The following is a 10,999-nucleotide window of genomic DNA, read 5'->3' as shown; positions in this document are numbered from 1 at the left end:
CCCATGCTCTCCAGTTGCATAAGAGGAACCCAAAGTGTTTCCTTCTCAGAAAAGGAAAATGGGCAGGCGTTCTGCTATCCTCGTTCCTCAGTACAGGGTAAGGCAGGCTTGATGCTATTACAAGCACATTGGATTGGAGCCCAAAACCTGTACTCCAACTGGAGATTTACAAATCATGCAGACCCCAGGGTTGTTCAATCTCCTTCCGCAGGACTGTCATGTTCAGGCAGACCTTAGTAACAGCCGCTCAAGACTTTAGATCTTGCTCTGCCCTTTGGGAGGTGCCTGGCTGTGCGAGGAGTATCCTTAACGAACTCTCCATCTCTGGATTTATTTGCCTGAGGCTGACTGTACTTAAGACAAAAACCGTGACTTCTTCCGCACGGTAAAAATAAAGGGCAGGACATCTAGGTTGGTGAAAGGATGTGATACCTATGATAGTCATCACTCTTTTCTTAAAAACTTTTTAAAAATTTATTTGAAAAGTAAAGGGGCAAAGTTAGGAGGAGAAGCACAGAGAAATCACTCTGCTTTCTCAGCAGGGACAGCAATGTTTCAACTGTTTTGATTGCCATCAGCATGTCTGGTGGTGGAGACAGGAGGGGTACCTTCTCGGGTAATGAGAAGACAACTCCAAGACACCCCTCATTGACACCACCAAGTGTCCTTTGCTATGTCAGTAGAAAACAAAATAGAAAGAAGTTGGGCAATAAGAATTGGTTCCTCTACAACGACCATGGGAAAGTCTGTGTTGCAGGTCCAGTGTGGTGGTGGTGGTGGGGGGGGCTGCTGCTATTTGCAAGCCCGATTTTGTGGTGTGATAATAGAACCTAGACCCAACACTGCTCCTTCTCTGCATTTCTCAGAATACAACATCATTTCTAAGAGGGTAGGGAACATAGAAAGTAACATTTTTCAAACTGATTTGAATCTGAGAGTCTTGTTTGTTTTCTCATGGAGACTAATGTGGAAATAGTGTTTAACTGCATATGTTTTTGGAAACACCGTCTTAGCTGTCCTTTGCTGTGTAACAAATGACTGCAGGCTAGCTAAACACGACGTACTTCTGCGACCGTGTAGTTTAGAGGGTCAGGAGTCTGGCCACAGCCTTCCTCTTCCTCTTCAATATCATACACAGGGCTGTGCTGCATCTGTGTGTCTCACAAGGGATGTATTCCAAACTCACTAACTCATTTGGTTAGCAAATGTATTTCACTTTCTCTCTAGAAATAAAACCTTTAATTTTAAATGTTTAAATTTTTAAATTTAAAAATTTTTGTCTGTGTGTGCTGGCCATTAGATGGAAGCAGTTCTCAGTTTTTAAAAATCCTCTTTAATTCCTAGCCACTTGGGTGTCTCTTATCACAGCCAGCAGTGAGCAGCTTTATCTTAGTTCCAACTACTATACCAAAATACCAGAAGACTGTGATTAGGAAATTACAAAAATGTATTCTTTTTTAAAAAATTATTTTTACATGAAAAATCAGAGTTACAGAAAAAGAGACACAAAGAGAGATCTTCTACCCACAGTTTACTCCCCAAATGGCCACCATGGCCAGAACTGAGCAGGACCAAAGCCAAGATCCCGGAGACCTTTCCAGGTCTCCCATGTGGGCACAGGGGCCTGAGGACTTGTGCCATCCTCTGCTGCTTTTCCAGGCCGTAAGCAGAGAGTAGAATTGTAGGTGGAGTTGCTGGGACACGAACTGGTGTCATGTGGGACGCCAGTGCCACATGCCAGAGGATCAGTAATGTGTTCTCATTTTTGCAGGTTCAAGGCAAAAGGCAGAGGAAGGGTCCTAAAGTTTTGGGCCATCCACTGCTGCTTTCCCAGACTGTAAGTGAGGAGCTGGATGGCAAATGGGACAGCCAGGACATGAACCAATGCCAAAACGGGATCCTGGGACTGGCAGGTGGAGGACTGGCCAGTTGAGTCATTGCACCTATCCCCAATAATCTCTTTCTCAAACACCTAAGAGCCATCCTTTTGAAATGTAGTCACCTGGCTGGTGCAGTGGCTCTGCCATCTAATCCTCTGCCTGTAGCACTACCAGCCTATCTGGGTGTCGATTCTAGTCCCAGTTGCTTCCACTTGCAATCCAGCTCCCTACCTCTGGTCCAGGAACATAGCAAAGGCTAGCTCAAATCCTTACCCTCCTGCACCCACATGGGAGATCTGGAAGAAGCTCTTGGCTTCAGCCTTCAGAACAGCTCAGCTTGGAGATTAAAGTAGTGAATGGAAGAGCTCTCCATCTCTCCTTCTCTATAAATTTGCCTCTCAGATAAATAAACAAATTTTAAAAAATAGAAATGCAGACATCTAGAAAGATAGGGCCCATCTCTCCCAGTCTTTGAGGGAGGGTTGGAGACCAACTTGGATAAGCATGAACTAGAAGACACAAATGGCTTACTCATATGTTGAAAGTCCACGAACAGGTAGCTCCACCTATCTGATGCCAGAACAGTGTCACAACACGCTGGAAAAGCAGAAAAGGAAATGGCTGCATCTAGAAGGAATTAAGAGAAGTACGTTAATCCTTCTGAGGGCTAAATTGCAATAATCTCATTTCTTTCACTAGATGCCACCTCTTAAATATTCTACTACCTTTTAACATTGCCACACTGAGAGATCAAGCTTCTAGCACAAAGTATTAGGAAGATACTGAAACTGTATTCAAACCATAATGCATACCTTGCCTTTCTCAGACTTGTGTTTAGGGTGCAGCTACGTGATCCAGTTCTTGCCACTAGGACTCTGAGCAGAAATATGCAACCCAAGATGGAAGCAATGATGTATAAATTAATTCTTCATTCTCCCAATCTCCCCTCCCTGTACTCTACAGAGATTACTCATGTGAGATTGTAATGTGAGTACATCAACCCAACAGTTAACTCCTTTTCAAAAACTGCCAAGAGGAATCACATAATCCAATCAGAGTGATGTGAGTGAGGGGTACACTTCTGATGGTTGAAGTCATTGAGATCTAGGAATTGTCTTCATGTTAACTCAAGAGTAGCTTATCATAGTGACAAACAATCTACCCACCATTTCTTTGTCAGTGGTTTGCTTGCAATGTACCTGGAAGGAGAATGAGGAATGCCATGAAAAAGAGCATCCATGCTTTGCAGAGAGGTGAAAAGAGAGTTTGACTTCAGCCTGGCCCAGGGGAGAGACCAGCGTGAAGGAAAGGCTTGGCAGAAATTGTTCTCTAGGGAGGGAAACCTGAGCTGGGATGAGGGAAGAGACATCCAAACCGGGTCAGTCTAGGGACAAGGAAGGCAAATGGCCTACTAAAACCTATTTCTGATTAGACATAATCAAATATAAATCCCAGATCAAAACTTGCTGAGAATATTTTCTCTCAAAAAAAGAGGCATTTTCAAGGAGAAAAGATAAATCATAATGCTGAACAGATGTTCCATTTGTTAATTTGGTTTCAGTAACAAGATAACATTTTTGAAGGCATTGTTGACTGTACCAGTTTTGTTCCTTGTTAGTGAAATCAGAAAGCTATCTCAGTTCAACCATGCTCTGGAGGGTAAAATGTGTTCTCCTTTATGATTGCCAGCTCTGATTAGTTCTATTTTTCCGCCTAAGGTGCAAAAATGCAAATGTGAGCTGAGAGTCTGTGTTAATTTCAGCTTCTTACATCACTGCCATTAAAAAAATATCAAAGCAATATCTTCTTTTGACGCTCACTAAAAATACCCAAATCACACGAGCCAGACTACACTTCCTGTTATCCAGTCTTCCCTCACTATTTTGATCTATTGACTCTCTCACATTATTAAAAAACACAAAAGATTCATTTGCTATAAAATGCATAAGTATATCTTTAATATGATTATATATGCATTATATCCTATATAAAATATGCATATGATATGATTTATAATAAATTACATATGTAAAATAGATATATATTTCAGTATATTTATAATACTGAAATAAATCCCTGCCAACAGAAAGACACATGTTAACAAGCACAGCAGTCTGGGATCTGCTTTCAGGGAATAGAGGAAATACGATGGATAAAGTAGACATGGTAGAAATCTTAATGAGTTGAATCTCACTTCTTGTGTACGCCCCACATTGTTAATAAATGGTAGAGGGACCATTCTTACAGGGGAAAATGCTCTGAAACATTTGCACAGATTGAAGCTCACACATAAAACACTAGCACACTTAATCACAGAATTTCATCAACTACTTTCAAAAACTCACTATGACATGCAAACAACACGCTATGGTTTGAGGGTTCCATGACCTACGGTATTTCATCACCAAACACAAAATGACAAGTTCCCGTAGCTGCTTCAGACCTCCTCCTGATCATCAGGTCCTTTCTCAGTGACCTGAGGTCTGCAAGTGCTGCAACAGCACAGCCACCTGCACACCCCACAGCAGCCTTGCATCACTTTAACAGCGAGACTCGGGGGTTCCCAGTGAGGATGTGCAGAAGTTACATGCATCACGGACAGCCACACTGTCTCTTCCATTTTTATCAACAAATACTTGCTGAATTCAGGCTAACAAAAGCATCCAATTCAAATGATCTATTATTATTTCTAGAAGCCATACTACTGATTGTGACTTTTGCTCCACTGACACATAGTAGCACTACAGGTAGAGAGTGTATCTCATTTTTCAGAATGAGATACTTAGCAGCTTTAGGTATGGAAGAAATTTGTAAACTAGAGACATCACTGAACCTTCAAACTTAGACGTGAGGTTGACTGTGTTATTATGAACCCAATGACATCTAGTGCACAAAGAATACACAGGTGTCATGCTGGGAAGCCAATGATGTGGCTCTCATCTTGGCTGCAGGCAAAGAACATCTCAGCAAAGCTATAAATTTCATGAGTCTGTTCCCAAATTTAAAACCCTTTAGGAAAATGGCTTTCATGGCTCAACAGTTTTAAAGGGTTGTTGCTACTTGGATTTGTAACAAGGAAATTAATCGTCTTTTTTTTTTTAAGCAAATCAGAATTATACCACACTTGCATGCAGTTTTCATGCTGTTGCTGTTAGCATTTAACTTCCTGTCTAGATAAGAGAGCCCTGAACACTGCATTGAATTCACCATAGGGAGACATTTATTACCTGCTATGATTACTTAGGATAGTCCAAGCTGGGGATAGAATTTGTTTATTCATAGCTATGCAAAAAGATTGTTTTCTTTAGGAAACCAAGAAATGAAGTAGCTTTCTAATTAAGTTTCACAGCTAAGAGTGAATCTTACTTAGCCTCCTCTCAGGAGCAAGTTGTTTCAGGCTCAAGCAGTTAGCACCCAACCAATAGGACTGTGTGCGGGCCTCAGGAAGCCCAGGCGTGAGCTGTGAATTAGGCACACAGTGAATTGAACTGACTCCTTCTTGACCACTGGGCGCTGGAAAGAATCTCACCTAGCCACGTGAGGGGCACATTGGTAGGACGGTCTCCTGTTTTGTTTTGTAGGCATCCAATTTGAAAGTAAAGGTTTGTTGCACCTGGGCAAAAAAAAAAAAAAAAAAAAAAAACAAGACAAATTGAAATGGATCCAGGAGAATAGAAATCTATCAAAGGCCTCCCACTGTTTACACGCTGAGGAAAATCTTGACTTACTGTTTACAGACATCAAATGAGCAATATCATTGCATTTTTAAAAAGTATTAGATAAAAGTGTCCACTCACCTGATTTCACTTGGATGATAAAGAAGTTACAAATGAATAACTTAGTCAAAAAATTACTGCAGATTTATATAGTAGCATGCATGATCCCAAAACATGGCGAATAAGGAAAGCTACACATAAGCAATATGCATGATGCGATTCTGATTGCACGAAATTTTGGAACAGAAAAAAACTCAAGAGCGAAAGAAAGTCAAGTGGCTAAAGCAGGGGAGTGTCAGTACTTTCAGAAGAGCAGAGAAGGACTTTCTGGAGTAATAGAAATATGCTACTTTTTGAGTGGATTAGTATGTTTTGCAAAAATTGTCAAATATCACATTTAAAATTTTATGCACACATACTCACATAAAATGGATTGAAAGAATAAAAATAATGTACAATCAAAGCACCTGCTGTGGAAGGTGTGAGCCTAGTAGAAACTAATACTAGAGGACCATTTGTTCCAAAATTATTAAGAATTTCAAGATAATGGTAGCAGGAGAAGTTTGTCCATGAATCCCCAGTGCTAGACCAACAGTATACCACGGGTCCCAGGAAAACTTTGTTGAATGAATTTCAGAAGTTGGGAAACACAGTGCCCACTAATTTCCATTTTGCAGGAGCACAATATCCCTTCCTACTCCTGCTGTCTCTCCTTACCGCAGGAAAGAGTCTGACCCTGAACACAACTGTCAAAAAGTATGTCTAAGCCAGGTTACTAACACCCAGCACAGGCAAGACTCAGGCAGGAAATAGATACAGAAAAGCAGAAGAAGTAATTTGTTAAGTGATTTATCTTCCTTCGAAACAATTTATAGAATATTCATTAGTATTTATAAGGATCCTCTCTAAATATTTATATACTCTATATGACATAGATCTTTCATTGAAAATTTCGTCCAGTGCTCCTTAACACAGCTGTTATTACAATAGAGGTACTTGGACTGCGTTTAAACGTGAGGAGAATTGGGGGCCTGGCGGCGTGGCCTAGTGACTAAAGTCCTCGCCTTAAATATGCCCGGATCCCATATGGACGCCGGTTCTAATCCCGGCAGCTCCACTTCCCATCCAGCTCCCTGCTTTTGGCCTGGGAAGGCAGTCGAGGATGACCCAAAGCTTTGGGAACCTGCACCCGTGTGGGAGACCCGGAAGAAGTTCCGGGATCCTGGCTTCAGACTGGCACAGCACCGGCTGTTGCGGTCACTTGGGGAATGAATCATCGGACAGAAGATCTTCCTCTCTGTCTCTCCTCCTCTCTGTATATCTGACTTTCCAATAAATAACTAAATCTTTAAAAAAAAAAAAAAAAACATGAGAATTGAGATGGCGGAACAGGGCAAGGACACGTTTAAACAGACGGAGAAACATTAGCCAGTGTGAAGCAGAGAGGACATATTCCAGGAAACTGGAGAGGACAGAACAACAGCAGAGGGGTACCTGGAGACTGACAGACACAGGAAAACTGCGAAAACAACCGTGTGGGGTTGCACTGACTGATACCCCAGCAGCACTCTGTGAGCGGCGGTATGAATTGAACTGGCGGCCGGAACTCCACCAGCAAAAAGGTCCGTGTGGCCCTCAGACCCAACGGCCAATAGGTTCCGGCGAGATCACCACCAACAGCAACCGAGCTATATAAGGACAGCTGGTGCCTCCCTAATCCTGGGACCTGCTCTAACAGAGAGTGGGAGAAGGGCTGTACAGACTATGATGCAGCCTCAGCAAGGTATCACAGGAGGTGGAGAGTGGTGAGCCAGGAGCTGGGGCTACGGAGACCATGATAAAATCTAACACAAGAACCCAGACCTGGGGCCCGGCGCGGTGGCGCAGTGGTTAAGGTCCTCGCCTTGCACACCCGGGATCCCATATGGGCGCCGGTTCTATCCCGGCAGCCCTACTTCCCTTTCAGCTCCCTGCCTGTGGCCTGGGAAAGCAGTCGAGGACGGCCCAAAGCTTTGGGACCCTGCACCCTGCACGCCTTTCCAATAAAAAAATTATAAAAATAAATCTTAAAAAAAAAAAGAACCCAGACCTGGAATTTGCTGGAGGGAGTGGCACAAGTGACTGCAAACAAAGAGCCGTGTACCAACTGCAATGAGTAAAATCGAACTGTAGAGCTGTGGGTGACACAGCTTAGAAACCTGCCCTAAGAAGAAGGATGTGCTAACTGGAAATACAATGACCAAGAGAAAAAGAAGAGACAAAGGCAAGATGGATATTACTGAAGATTCCCCTGCAAAGGAGCAAAATCCTTTGCCAACCTGAGGAAGATATTGAGAACATGGGGGATACAGAATTCAAAACACTTGTTATAAGACTTCTTATCAACGAGAAGCACGCAAAGCAGGCATTCAAGAAATTTAAGCAATATGTCATGCTGGACTCAATAAACTCCCACATATCTGACCAAATTTGAAATCCTGAGTTAAATTTAATTTTTAAAAATGTATTTTGTTTGAATGGCAGAATTATAGAGAGGGATTGGAGAGAGAAGGAAAGATCCTCCATCCACTGGTCCATTCCCCAAGTGACCCCAACAGTTGGGACTAGCTAGGATGAAGCTAGGGGCTAGGAGCTTTATCTGGGTCCCCCATGTGGGTACAGGGGCCCAAGAGGTTGGGTCATCTGCTGCTTTCCTAGGTATATCAGCAGAGGGCTGCACTGAAAGTAGAACAACCAAGATTCAAAACTGGCACCCACATGGGATTCCAACATCACAGAAGAAGCTTAAGGGTGCTGCGTCCCTGCCCTGGCTCCTCTGTGTCTAACTGCTCATGTGACTCTATTTGAGGCAAGAGTCATAATGGTTAAAAGAGGTCAGGAGGATTACCCTCTGGTCAGTCAAGGCTAGTGTACCTATAAGATACACTGCCATGCTCTCATGCTTGTCTGGACGTGTGTGCATGCTGTGTTCACGTGGCCAGAGGTTGTGTAGGATGTGACAAGGAGAAAGCAACACCAGAACGGACGCCATGCTGAGCCTTGACCTGGTGTTTCTGACTTCCGGAACAGCGAGAAAGTCCATTTCTGCTGTTTAAGGCACCCAACTAGTCTTAGATATTTTATAAAGTGAATCTGGGGCCCGGCGCAGTGGCGCAGTGGTTAAGATCCTTGCCTTGCACGCCCGGGCTCCTGGCTTCGGATCGGCATAGTATTGGCCCCGTTGCACTCACTTGGGGAGTGAATCATCGGACGGAAGATCTTCCTCTCTGTCTCTCCTCTCTGTATATCCACCTTTCCAATAAAAAAATAATCATAATAAAAATAAATCTTTAAAAAAAATAAAGTGAATCTGAGTTAGTATGTAACATTTTACATAACAAAGATATAAATCATGCGCGATTTAGTTTAAGTAAAGTGACTGGCTTAATCACAATCACATAATAGCTTTTCCACATTATGAGACTTATCTGTGTGTGCACACAGCAGGAAGGTACAGATCCTAAACATTTGAATGCACTTCTGAAAAAAAATGCTCACACCAGACAGCTTGGGTTTCAAATGGATAGAGATATTACTTGAATATAAATATTTAAAACAGGACAGCTGAATGTCACTGCGCTTCACACAGCGAGCGGTTTATTTTAGGAATGTGAGCATTCCGAGAGAGGTGGCAGCACACTGATAACAAACACGCTACTGGAAAATACACAGATTTCTTGAAAAATCAAAGCCAACCAGTAGATACACTCAGAGTTCTTCCATAAGAATGCAATGCAAGAAAGAAAGAAAAAAAAAAGATAAAAGGTTCTCCTTGATTTGGAGAAGATAGAATGATTGTTATAATGTTTTCATTTAAACCAATCTTCAAAATGAATTAAAGTGTTGCTAGCAAGTTGGAGAACAGAAAGACCTGAAGATGCAGCAAATGATGGATGAGGTATTAATGAGGGAAGACAGTAGATCAAAAGACATATGGTATAAATAGCTACTACATAGTGATTTAATGTGAAATTCCGAAGTAAGACTGCTGGGTTTTTAACTCTTGTTCAGCCAAGTACAAGTTACCTAAGCTTGATTATCTCATGGGAGCCTGTTTCATGGCAGTTAACGCGGGAAAAGCATTAGTACCTGTTTCCTAGGTTCAAAAGGGCAAATGGTGCAACTCACACTGGACCTTTACGATCTGCAACCATCACTCTGTTAGCTCGGACATGAGTCCTGTTATGCTTTCTTTTGAAAAGTGGCACTACTGATACAGTGCCAAGCTGTGTAAATGTGTGTATTTTGAAACACTGATGTGAAAAATAAAATATCAAATTCATTTTAGTATTTGTTTACGGCAAAGCCCCAGCGCGCCCTGCACAGACTTTCCCGTCTTGTCATTGGCTCACAGCCTTTAGCGTAAGACGCATCCAGAAAGTCTGTCGTGTGGCCTATCAGTCTTTCCTGCTATCCACAGTGAGCTTATCAGAGTCTGTCCTTCGGTGATGGTCTGCTAACTAGTTGGAGCTTCTCGTTTCAGCCTGGTGTACATCACAGCTGCCAGCATATCCTACTGTCACGTGTATATTGAGCTCATCAGATGCATGTGATAAAAAATACGGCTCCCGGGCAAACACTGATTCTGCTCTCACAGGGAGGAACTTATATGTGGCCATTCTCTCAGAGCCATCCGAGCGCTCTCTCATTTTAAGAAACCCTGCCTTAAATAATCAAAGACATCTGCCAAAAACATTTCACTCTGCAAATAGCAAATGGATTCATTGCTGCTGCTATGGCTGGCAAACTGACAGCTTGGAAATCAGAGCCATGGAGAGTAAAATGAATGGTTAGAGGAATCCAGAGGAATTTGGGAAACTGCATAAACCAAAGAGAGACGCTGTTTTTGAAATGTTTTGGAAAGCTGTGGAAGTCACAAAGTGGGTCCTAAGAAAAAACCTTATTCATCAAAAACTCCAGCACTACTTTTGCAGTAGAGAATGTTATATGAAAACTTCTTTTTGTCCTTCCCTGAGACCCTAGAGTGTCAAATGATCATAAGCTAATTACACTAAGAGAAAATAAACCTATTTGATCTTACATCACTGGTTGATTTCAAATGTTTCCACTTGCAAGCATTCTCTGTTTCCTCTGACCCGTGAAGGTTTTTCCTGATCTTGGTAACTGGAAACCTGGCCAAGTCCACGAACAAGAAGACAGAGACCAGTAAGGAGAACAGACTTTCAGAGGCTTCCATTAGGTCCCCCGGTGTGTTAGTACTTATTGAAAAAAATACATATATATAGTTCTGAAAAATCAGTTAAGAATTTTTCTCTCTTTAAAAACACTCTTTAAGTCCAGTTTATCTATAAACGGTCAAACCGTTCCAAACACAAATAAAAGCACAGATTTCTCTTCATTTTC

The 10,999-nt window shown here is 42.2% G+C and overlaps 1 long non-coding RNA gene across 1 annotated transcript; it reads right to left on the bottom strand.

The window, feature by feature from the left end:
* Positions 1-928: 928 nt before the first annotated feature.
* Positions 929-8,008, bottom strand: LOC121145865. The gene is made up of 3 exons (XR_005882092.1): positions 7,915-8,008; positions 4,222-4,224; positions 929-939 (listed from the first exon to the last, which is right to left on the bottom strand). It is a non-coding gene; the product is annotated as an uncharacterized LOC121145865 (long non-coding RNA).
* Between the last annotated feature and the right edge of the window lie 2,991 nt (positions 8,009-10,999).

Source organism: Ochotona curzoniae, unplaced genomic scaffold, assembly GCF_017591425.1.
Source record: "Ochotona curzoniae isolate NIBS_2020 unplaced genomic scaffold, NIBS_Ocur_1.0 scaffold_3835, whole genome shotgun sequence".
NCBI classification, from domain to species: domain Eukaryota; kingdom Metazoa; phylum Chordata; class Mammalia; order Lagomorpha; family Ochotonidae; genus Ochotona; species Ochotona curzoniae.
The sequence above is the reverse complement of the archived record's forward strand: the minus strand, read 5'-3'. Positions and strand labels throughout refer to the sequence as shown.